The 12,284-nt window shown below is 36.5% G+C and overlaps 1 protein-coding gene across 1 annotated transcript in view; it reads right to left on the bottom strand.

Moving 5' to 3' along the window:
• The window catches only part of LAMA2 (laminin subunit alpha 2), a 403,470-nt gene that overhangs the window by 269,770 nt on the left and 121,416 nt on the right, over nt 1–12,284 (bottom strand). The gene's annotated exons all lie outside the window — the stretch shown is intronic.

Below are 12,284 nucleotides of genomic sequence, written 5' to 3'. Positions count from 1 at the left end.
AGTAAGCAATGCTGGGGGCAAGCATAGTTTTCAACCCCTATTTTTAACAATTCTACAAAAGTATTCCAAGCAAATCTGGTACTTGGACTGTGATCCATGTAAACTAGCTTATATAGAAACTAATTGTTTCTTTTTAATACTTAATCCAAGACTTTTGCTTTATTCTTGGGCCATATCCAAGGCTATGGTACTCACAATTCTGCCCAATTGCCTGCAATGTGAGATCTGCCTTAAAATCACCTACCTTTCACCCTGGCTAGTTTGGCTCAGTGGTTAGAGCATCGACCTGTGGACCAGGGAGTCCTCAGTTCAGTTCCCGCTAAGGGCATGGACCTTGGTTGCACTTTGTCCCCGGCCCCGGTTGGGGTTGTGTGGGTGGCAATCACTTGATGTGTCTCTCTCACATCAATGTTTCTTCCTCTTTCTTCCTCCCTCTCTATCCAAAGATAAATGCAAAATGTCCCTGGGTTAGGATAAATTTTTTTTTTTAAAAAATCACCTACCTCTCTCTAAACCCCATGAATAACCTCCCCCGATCCTTACTTTTCAAGACCTCACTAAGACTTTCACAGCGGCTGGAGTTCTGCTTACTGAAGCAACTTCAAAAACTTAGTTTTGCTTGGTCAATAGATTAGTTCAAGAATGTATTTGGTAGCTGACATCTGTCTAACACTTATGAGGAATGAGAAGATTGTATTTTGTTATAAATAAGTAACTCTTTCCCTTCTAATTATCCTCAAATAAAAAATACCACTACAACACAATAGGAAAATTGATGTAAAACTCCAATAACTACTTAGATAAAGAACTTTTGACATTTCCTTAAATAAAAAATACAAAAGCCTAAAGTATTTATACTTGTGTGATTCTCAAACCAACAATCTTTACAAAAAATTCTCTACAGCCCTGGCTGGTTTGGCTCAGCAATTAGAGCATCAGCCCGTGGACCAAAGAGTCGAGGGTTCGATTCCAGTCAAGGGCACGTACCTCGGTTGAGGTTTGGTCCCAGCCCTGGTCGAGGTCATGCAGGAGGCAGCCAGTCGATGTATCTCTCTCACATCCATGTTTTTCTTTCTCTCTCTTTCTTTCTCTCCTCCCCCTATTCCTCCCAGTCTATTTGAAGATAAATGGGGGAAAAAATGTCCTCAGATGAGGATTTAAAAAAAAAAGTTCTCTACAAATAAAAAGGAGTCTCTGAGTAGCTCCTTCAATCCTGTGTAATTTAAAAGGATTAAATTAATTCATTAAAGACACATAGTCTCTGTCGCCCTGGCCGGTTAGGCTCAGTGGATGGAGTGTGTTGGCCTGCAGACCAGCGAGTCCTGGGTTTGGTTCCCGCCAGGGTCACGTACCAAAAATAAAATAAAAAAACAAAACACATACTGTCTGTATATTTTAAATTCAATGTAAAAAATATTTTTATTCTTAAATTTTACTCAATCAGGAGACCAATGAGAATGAAGAATTCAAAAACTGATATTAGCAAACAGAAACTTAAAAGAAAAAAAAAAAAAGCAAAACCTAGTTATTTCAGAATGATGTAGCCAGGAAGGAGTTCTTAATAGAGGAGACGTCACATGGTGAATACTTTGGGTGTGAGCGCACAATGAGTAAGGAGGTCTTGTTTCTTTGGAAATAGCTGTAAGTATATTTATCTGAGTAAAACAATCATCTGTGTCTAGTCATGCATCCTCTCTGCTCTCCTGGCTGTCAGCACCGTCGGTCCGGAGTTGAGAGGTAATGGCCTCATGATTCAAGGAAACTGCTGAAGTGTGTACTGAGGTTTCAGTTGCAGACATGGGTTCATTTATCATCATAATGAGCTATTACCATCAAGAGGTCACAACTCATTGAAGAGACAGTGAGTCTAATTGGCTCAATTCCATTAGCTTTTGATGTTCCTCAAAGAGATAAGCACTCTTTTGCAGGTAATTTTCAATCACCCAACAAACTGTTTAATAATTCATCACATTTTTGATTGGGGGGGTCTTATCACATTCCTCCTTTCTCCATGTGGCAAATGTCAGATTTTAGACCCAGGTGATAGAGGGAGGGCTTCAGAAAATATCAGGTGAGAGAGCTGCTTTGACTCAAGTACTACTCTTATAAATGACGAGGAGACCTCAGGAATAAACGTTTAAGCTTTATGCTTTCCCAACAAAACCCATTGACAATAACAAAATTTCCTGAAACTATCAGGAAATAGTACTATTTGAATCCTTGTGATAAATTACACACAGCAACCAGTTTTTAGCTTATAGGATTGGGACACTTATTGCTTATTGAGTAATCACATAAAGCAGTAAGTTTTACGGCATGTCTAGAATAGAAAAGTTTGTAATGGATTAAAATAAAAACAAAGGCTGTTCAAACATCTTATTTTGAAACTTTGATAATATTTTGTTCTTGAGTAGAGCAGTAGATAGTCTCTGAGGCAAACTCATAATTCAAATGTTAGCTGTTACTCTAAATAGCTAAATAACCTTATCATTACAAACATACATTAATTTTCTCCACTATTTTTTATATAATGATGAACATATATACACTATTCTGCTTTTAGGTTTAATTACTTAACCATATATCTTGGATCATTCCACATTCATATACAAAGTATGTTCTTTATTTATAATTTTATCGAGCTGGATTGAATGTTTGTACCCCAAACTCATTTAATCAGTCTCTCAATGATAGACATTTTTGCAGCTATCACTGACATTTATGAATAAATGTTCATTTCACATTTTTATTAATACCTGTAGGATAAGTTCCCAGAAGAGAAATATGTGAGTATATGTGCATTTGTAACTTTGGTGAAGATTTCTAAACTGGTTTCCTTGGATTTCATCAATGTATATCCTCATTACTAATTAATTAGGATCTTTGTCTTCTTAAAGTCTCAATAACAGTGTGCTATCCATTTTGTTGACTTTCCTAAGACAGATTACAAATGATTTCTCAGTGTTGTTATCATATTAACAGTCAACTTGAACATTGTTTCATATATTGAAGAACCATTTGTATTTTCTTTTCTGTGAATGGTTCATTCAATTCTGTTGCCTATTTTTCTGTTGGACAGTTGGTCTTTCCCTCACCAATTTCAGTAACCTCTTTAGATATATTCATTTGCTATAAATTATAACAACGAAATGTATGGGATTTTTAAAAGAATTGCCATTTTATTGTTTATGTTAGCTCTCTGGGGCTGCCAAAACAAAGTACCACAAACTGAGTGTCTCAGCAACAGAAAGTCATTGCCTCACTGTTTTAGAGGCTACAAGTGTGAAGCCAAAATGTTGGCAGTGTTGGCTCCTTCTGAGGACTGAGAAAAGGACTTGCCTTAGGTCTCTCTTGGCTTGCTGATGGCTATCTTCATGTTCACATGGCCTTCTTCCTAATAGTATCTGTCTCCAAATGTTCACCTTTTATAATGTTCATGTTGGACTCCACCTTCATGACCCCATTTTTTTTTTTTTATCCTCACCCAAAAACATTTTTCCATTTTTTTGTTCAGATAGAGTGGGAGGGAGAGAGAGGAAGAGAGAGAGAGAGAAACATCGATGTAAAAGGGACACATCGAATGGATGCCACCTGCACGACCCAACCAGAACCGGGGACAAACTACAACCAAGGTACATGTCCTTAGTGGGAATCAAACCCGGGTCTCTTGGGACCACAGGTCGAAGCTCTAACCACTGAGCAACCAGTCAGGGCCATGACCCCATTTTTAACTTGCTACATTATAGCTGCAGGGTGTTGATTATGTTTATTATGTTTATGAAATTGACATCTTTGATCAGTTATTGAAGGGCAGAAATCTCAAATTCCTTTCAACATCAGGTCTTCGGAATAGTGAGACACTTATCAAGTCATTTTCTTGAACATCATGAAGCCATGCTTGTTAGCTTTATTTTGGTAGCTTCAGGATAAAGTGCAAGGCACTCTGCAGGTTGCCCAAAAAGCTAGATAACTGATTTAGTTTTTCACATTGCTGCAAAGCTGCTATTTAAGTCATTTAATCTACTTACTTGCTAAAATTAACTCTCTGTGCTTGTCTAGATGCTCTGTCAGATAGCAATAAATAGGCAGGGGACAAAGTGTTCTTTGACAAATGTCTTAATGATATAAGACTACCTACAATATAAATTACTGCAGCACACAACTACAGAAATTCACAAAGCAATCGACATTTATTGAACGGTTTCTGAGTGCTAAGGGCATTCTGGAGAATTCTGAACATTCTGAGGGAATACTGGAATTCTCATTTTGCAGATAATGAAAGTAAGACTCAACTAAATTATGGAATCTGTCCACAATCACAAAGCTAATAAGGTAACAATCACAAAGCTAATAAGGTAGAGATCCAGCATTTGAATCAGATCTGTAAAAGGCATAAGGATCAGAACACCAAAAAGAACTGACCAGGGAGGCCTCCCTTTGCATAAATAATAGTTTTCAATAAATTCTAATGAAGACAGAAAGAAAATAATGTATTAGTCTGCTAGTCCATGATCAAGATGTCAAAGGACTGGTCCCCTCTGAGGGCTGTGCCAGGCTTCTTCCTTGGCTTATAGATGTCTGTCTTCTCCCAGTGACTTCAGGCCATATTCCCCCTGTGCCTATCTGTGTCCCATTCTTCCCTACCACCTGGTTCATTCCTCCCTATTAACAATTAAAAAACTGTTAACAAACAAAAAGTAGCACATAAAGAATGCTCTGGCCATGATAGGTTAAGAAATCGTATAATACTGCCCCACTGAACTACAGTTAGAGGTTCTGATCTATTGCAAGGGACAGAGGCCAACACGTTGGGGGTTTGTCCCAACAAGGACTTGGGCTAGAGCATGAGAAGTAGAAATGCATTGGTTCTCTATGGCTCTCTGCTCATGGAACACGGCTGTAAAGTGTTACTGAAAAGAATATAGGGAAAAAAGTCAAGTTTTACATTAAGATTTGTTTGAAACTCTTAAATTGGTGCTGGTTTTGCTTTCTTTAGTTTTGGGGTAAGGAATAGAGGTTGTGGAAGGAAGACTTTTTTACCCTTCTGTTATGGCATAGTCTTCTTTTTACAATTTCAAAGAATATCTGATACAAAAATACTTGATATCCTATTTAAAGTTCAGATGTTTTGTTATCCATTCAATACCTACTGTGTTAAGCCCTATGCCTGAAGACACAACTAGTCTGTGGCCTGTGTTAGGTGGCAATCAGTGGAGAAAACATTATTTAGCTTCTTGATACTCTTGATTTCTCTTTGTAGGAACACATTTCTTTCTGGAATCTTATTCTTTTAACCAAAAAACTTTCTACATTTCTTCAGTGTAGATGTGTTGATAAAAAGTATCTTAGCATTTATTTCTCTAAAATGAATACTCTTTGTTTTGCCTTCATTTTTCAAAGATATTTTGGCCTGGTAAAGAATTCTAGACTGATAGTTTGTGTTTGGTTGTTGTTGTTTCCTTTTCCCCCAGTACTTTAAGATAGCTCGGTACTGTATCTGGGCTTGTATGGGTTTGACAAGAATCTTTGTTCTTCTGTACATGCCATGTCATTTTTTCCTATGGTGTTTGTAGGATTTTCTCTTTATCTCTACCACTGCTTATTTTCTTTCCCTCTTTCTTTCTCTCTCTCTTTCTCTCTCCCTCTCTCCCTCCCTCCCCTCCCTCCCTCCCTCCCTCCCTCCCTCCCTCCCTCCCTCCCTCCCTCCCTTCCTTCCTTCCTTCCTTCCTTCCTTCCTTCCTTCCTTCCTTCCTTCCTTCCTTCCTTCCTTCCTTTCTTTCTTATAATTTGTTTTTGATATACCTTGGCATGATTTTCTTACCTGTTTTAATGGATTGATTTTTCTCCTGGTTATGGTTCACCATGTCTCTGCTTGTTTATATGCTTGGTAATTTTTGATTTGATGGCCAACATGGTGAATTTTACATATTTGGGTGCTGGACTTGGGTGTAATTAATTAAGTGGTAATGGACTTTGCTCTGGCATGCAGTTCATTTACTTGGAATCAGTTGGTTTCATCTCAGGCTTGCTTTTAAGATGTGTTAGAGTGAATCTGGAGCAGCCTATGGTCTGGGGCTAATTTAGCTCCTCTGCCAACACAATGCTTTCTGAGTACTTTACCTACTGCTGTTCCATTATAAAGATGTCCCATTATGAAATGGTGGGAAATGAAATATTACCAGCTCTATATTACCTCCAGGAATTGTTTCTCTTACAACTTTACTAGTTTTTGATAGTTCTTTCAGCAGACTGAGGTATTTCTCCCATCCAACTAAACAGTCAGCCAGGCTGGAGGTTTCTCGTTACACATTTATAGATATCCAGGTCTCTTTGTCTCTCTAGCTCCCTCTTCTCTAATATTATTTCCCACAAATTCTGGCTTCTTTGGCTTCCCTGAACTCCAGTCTCTGTCATTCAGACCATGCTGTTTGGGTTTTCCCTCAATGCACGTCACCTCGGAAATTGTACCCTGGCAATAATCTGGGGACGTTGTAGCCTCACCTCATTTGTTTCTCTTTTCTCAGGGATCCCAATCCTACGCTGTCTCTTGTCCAGTGTCTAAAAACTGGTATTTCACATGTTTTTCCCTCCAGTTTTCTTGTTTAAGGCAGGTAGACAAATCTAGATTTCATTACTCAATCATAGTTGGAAGCAAAAATTCTAATGTATCATTGTCTTTGAAAATCTCTATTAGTATGAGTTTTAAAACTGTAGTCTTAGTTCCAACTAAGAATTTATTTTTATGTATAATGTAAGATATGGATGCAGGGTGTTATTTTTCTTCTCTTTGGATAATCAGTAGTACCAGAACCATTTGTTATATAGGCTATTTTATTATCATTGATCTGCAATGTCTATCGCATTAAAAATATTTATATATGCTTGAGATATTACTAGGCACTTTTTCAGTTTCGCTGACCTTTTAGTCTATTTTTACACTAACAGTATTCTGCCTTAATTATTATATATTTTTAAAATAAGTCCTAAGTTTTTATATTGGGGTCTGATTAAAACCTCATCTCTATCTTCTTTTAGGAATTCCTTTGATTTTTCTTGGCCCTTTGCTTTTCCATATAGACTTTATCTTAAATTAATTGCTATTGTAAATAACTTATTTTTAAATTGCTTTTTAGAACTAATGTTTGCTGATGTAAAGAAACAAAATTGACTATTGCATATTAATTTTGTGTATAGTTCTCCTCTTGATTCACTTAATAATTTATCTTTTGAGTTCACAAAGCAGATAATCTACAAATTACAGTTTTATATTTTCCTTTTTGATCACTCTATCTTTTACTTCTCATCTTGCTACATGTCTAGGTCTTGTAGCTCAATGTTAAATAAAAATAATAATCATGGTGAAAATTGTTTCATGTTTGTGATCTTAAAGTATTCTTTAAAGATTTCATATTAAATAAGATATTTGCTCTTTGTTTTTGTGTAGATACTGATTATCAGTTTGAGAAGTCCCTCCCAATCGTAGTTTGCAAATGTAAAACATCATGAATCATTATTTATTTTTGCCTATATCTTTTTCTGTTTCTACTGGGAAAATTTTTTTTTTCTTTTTCCTTTAATCAGTCAATGTGGATAGTTACTTAATCTGATTTTCTGATATTACACCTACCTTGACCTCCTATGATAAAAGCAACCTGCCAACTAAGTTTTGCCATTTTTATACATTATGGATTCAGATTGTTCATGCTTTGTTTAGGATGTTTTCATCTATTTTTATGAGTGAGTATGGATAGTAGACTATTTTAAGTGACATTTTGTGTAGAATCAGTATAGCCATTATCTCCCTTAACCTGGGCAATAAGTTCTTACCAATGTAGTCCTAGATCAGGTTAGTTTTGTCATCAACCATGTCAGGAAGTCAACTCAGACTGAAAATGCTGTCAAGTAAACTCCTTTCTTTATCCCACAAGCTGTTGTTAAACCAAATGTTTCCCTACTTAATACTTGTTCAGTTGATCTATTGTAAAAACTGATATCTGTCCCTACTGTACTTCATTATAAGGCACTGTAGACAGAATAATGCATATGAATATAAAAATATTCTTTTTTATAATAATTTGAGATGTTAGAATTAGTGCTCTATAAATTTCATTAGTAAGAGTATCAAAATAATATTATTATAAGGATAGGTAAGATTGAAAGATTTGTGTGTGTTACCTTAATTCCTCATAGGTGGGCTAACTTTGCATTCTAGAAATTACCATAGCTATGATCAATAAATGAGTTCTTGGCTTTTTGGTTTGTTATTAATAAATACATTTTCTCATTTGCCCCTAACAATTCATTTGGTTTATTCTAGCCAACCAAACTTTTTTTTAGTACTGTTCCATTACCAAATCATTCTTAATGAGATCTGATTTATGGAATAAAAACCCATTTACAGTTTATTTATTTATTTTTGCTTTTATAGCCATGGCATTCTCCACATACATGATACCTTCTTAATTAATACAAGTCTTAAATTGGAGGAAATTAAGGATGAGGGAGAGGGTGTGACTTTTACTTTTGAATAATTTTGAGGAATGTGGAAGAGAGAACTAACAAATCCAAATTCTGCGGCTGGAAGAGGAGTAGATCATGCTTGTTAGTGGTTTTTATTTTTGTGAACCTAGACTGAAACCGTCTTCCAACTCCCACATAAATCCCCACTCAAGAGTCATTTCTGAGCAACCTTGTTAAAACTATTTTTTGTTGTGGTTAAGTAAGTAGCATTAACCACAAAGTATTTTTTAAGCTTTTATGTGACAGGAACTATCTTTTCCTGCAAATCTCAAACCTCAGTCTCCTTCCAATGCACAGCTCTAATTTGGGATCCGATGGGGACAACTGGAAGTCAAGCAAGCACAACAAAGACATACCAAAGATTACTTTCGGAATCCAGATGCTGTTTTGTCAGCAGACTCATAATGTGCGTTTTAAGCTAGGCTAGAGGTATACTTGGCAAATACATGAAATAATTTAAAAGCTTCCTTAAACTGGAAACAGAAGAAATACAACATAACATTGTAGGAAATAAGCATTGTTTTGTAAAGAACAAATCACATAAGATTAATTTAATAATGCTCAGAGACAGCATTTCAAACCTTAATGGTAATGCAGGAACAGACGACAGGCCAAGCCAGATTCTCTGGGAACTTTATAGACGCGATGAGAATTGCTTTTGGAAGCTGCACTATTTCAGACCACGAGGGTCACCTTAAGTAAAGGATTATTTCGATGTTCCAATTGCACTCAGCTTACTAAAGCTGTAAATTATTCCAACTCTGAAATACCCAAACTGTTTCTGAATAGCTGAAGCCTGTAACAAAACAGCAAGACTCTGCCTTCCAGCCCCTTCCATCCCTGCCTCGTTCCATGCTTCAACAAAGGCCCTAAAACCAAGGCTTAACATTTACCAAGCATTTTGAAAATGAAGTGCTGCCTAGTTCAGCTCTGTGGGTACCTAACTTCATTCATTTTGACCATGTAGAATGAGGGGAGAAAATGAACTTGATGGTACCAATGGTGCTAAATATTCACTCACAGATGAGATAAAAGAGGAAGTTGTTTCAAGACTGCTATTAGCGAATTAACTCATAGTTAAGATCATGTAAAGCTTTTAAATAGGTAGTAATAAAAGTGTGCTAAGTTTTCTACTACCCACATACACACATATTCACTTATGTATTATTCCTCATTAGTCCAAAGAGGAACTGCGGTCAATAAAAATGTTTCTTAGGACAAATATTCCTTTGGTAAACTATCTACTGTTCTTGAGTTCTATTACAATCAGATGGATCTCTGTGCTAGCAAAGTATATCCCACGCCGGAGAGGTTTTATCCTTTCGGGTCAGGTTCCTAAAAAACGGGAGAAAGGCACGCGGCATATTCACTACAGTAAAATATGTGCAGCACAGCACATCCCTTTCTGCAGTAACTAGCCTTATAACCAAGTGACTGACGTGGGAAATGTTTGAAAATTGGTTATACAAATATTTAGGAAATGCTAATAGCATCTCATAATTTTTTTTTTTTTTTTACTTAGAAATTAACATTAAAAAAGCGGAGGAAGAATTCTGTGCCCACATCCTCTTGGTCATGGATGTAAATGAAATTCAGTATCTAAGCAGATGCACCAGTTTCTTGGTGTACTCTTTCTGTTGGATTCTGGCAGTGGCTCTGATTTGAACAGCAATTACTGGTAAAGAATTTAGCCTCAACTCTTTAGAAAAGTGGCTTTATTGAATTTACAAACAAGTCCCTACAATTTTCCATTTCCTTAGCAAGTTATTAAATCAACCAAGCTAAGCATGTCATCATGGCTATAATTTACGTGATCCAACGTGACAGTCAAGATGTACTGTGGTAATTTGTGAGAGCTTGCAGTATTATTGGTCGTATCAAAAATTTATATGGTTCGGTTATTAAGGCAAATTGTTTCATTCATACTGAGATATCTGACAGTAAGCCACCGAGGGCTTCCACATTACATTAAAAAATGTCTTCCATGTTCAAACAATTTGCACACCCTGTTACCATTATTTTGCTCATCGAGTGGAAATCGAAGCACAGGCAAGCACAGCTTCCGAAGTAAAAATGATCTGTGGGGGAACATGAAGTGCTTCATTGTGGGTGGTTATAAGAAACAGTTCAGCCAGGATAAGGAAAGTTATCTTTGGGAACCAGCAACTACGAACAGGATGTCCAAATGCTTTGCTCTGATGCTATTTAATATCCCATTTGCTTGCTCTCCTTCTGTCAGTTTGATTCTCAGCCAGCAGAAAGGAAACACATATGACCAAAGAACAAATGATTGAAAATATGGTAAAGAATATTCTGTTATAAGCTAGCCTTAAATAAATTCCACTCCAGTAAGAAAAACAAGACCTCTGCAACTCATCTGACTCTGACCCAAGGCTCTTTTCTAAACTCCTCGGAGCAGGAGAAAACTGGACAGTTTACTTTTTTGGCAAATTTAAGCTGTAGACATTCAAGTCTTATGTGCTATTTTATTCTTATTGGGAATATAGGAGGTTCCTAAGTAGAATAGGATAGATAACTTATTGTAATGGACCTTGCAAATAAATGTTTAATTAGATTCTTATTGTAGTTGTAGAATTGTATGAAACATATACTGTCTTTTTTAAATATATATATTTATTGAAAACATTTTTTTTTATTTACACATTTTTCATAATAGCATTTTGAAGCCTGTTAAAAATAAGAAAACTGACCACAAGTTAAAATTTCTTCAGTCTGCTGAAACCACCAGTTCCTATTTGCCAAGTGACACATGAACTACTATTAAATTATTCTCTCCCCATGCTCACAGGTCATGGCAAGAGGGCGACTGACAGAAATATATTTTTACTTGTTTGACCAGCGAAGATTTCTTCAAAAGTAACCCAATAATCGTATCGATAAAAACTTAAGTAGCACCAGGATGCCCAGGAATTTTTCTGTGTGTGATTAGGCTAATTTAACTATCAGCTGACAAAGTATTAACTGTCCCAGAACAAGCATTTACATCTAGAATCACTTTACCAAAATTTGTTTCCAACACATTAGTATACAAAATAAAATGATGAAAGCCAAGGCATCTATCCAGATAGAGTTAATCCACAACTGGAAGAAAAAAAACAACAAAAAAGCAAAGCAGAGCCTGCACTTCTGAGGCTACTAGCCTTGTGACCTGCGTGTTTCCCTTTGTGTGTGAGGGGCTATAAGCGGCCGGGCCGTCAGTCCGACAGTTGTCACAGGGCAGTGCTCTGTCGGAGCTCCAGGAAATACAGTGCTGACATGCGCTTCATGGCAGGCATTAAATTAGCTCTGTAATACATTTCATTTAGAATTATCAACATCCTTACAAGAGAGACAAAGTTGCTCTCTTGAATATCAGTTTTGAAATGAAGTAGAAACAGGTGAGGCAAACTTTAACGAACTATCCCACCACAGACAACTCTAGAATAACAGCTATTTCAGGTGAACTCCGCGCAGTTGCCTGCAGTATCTATCATTTGCTTTGCAAAAATATTCTAGAGCCCTCATTCATGTATCTGTTGATTCGACAATGCACACAGGACATCAACTACGTAAAGTTGTGAACTAGGGATGCCATGGCCCAGGGGACATGGGAAAAACGTCAAATTCAATCTGATCTAATTGTTCTTGGCAATCTAATACAGTATATGTTTGATATTCTTCTTCTTCTTTAAACAAATGCTAAATAAAACCCATTCCTTTATTGAGCTGTTAAAGCAAAGCAGCACGAAGCAAGCAGCACGTAG

The sequence above is a fragment of the Molossus molossus genome, unplaced genomic scaffold (genome assembly GCF_014108415.1).
Source record: "Molossus molossus isolate mMolMol1 unplaced genomic scaffold, mMolMol1.p scaffold_m16_p_8, whole genome shotgun sequence".
Classification (NCBI taxonomy): Eukaryota; Metazoa; Chordata; class Mammalia; order Chiroptera; family Molossidae; genus Molossus; species Molossus molossus.
This window is presented reverse-complemented; position numbering and strand designations above follow the sequence as displayed.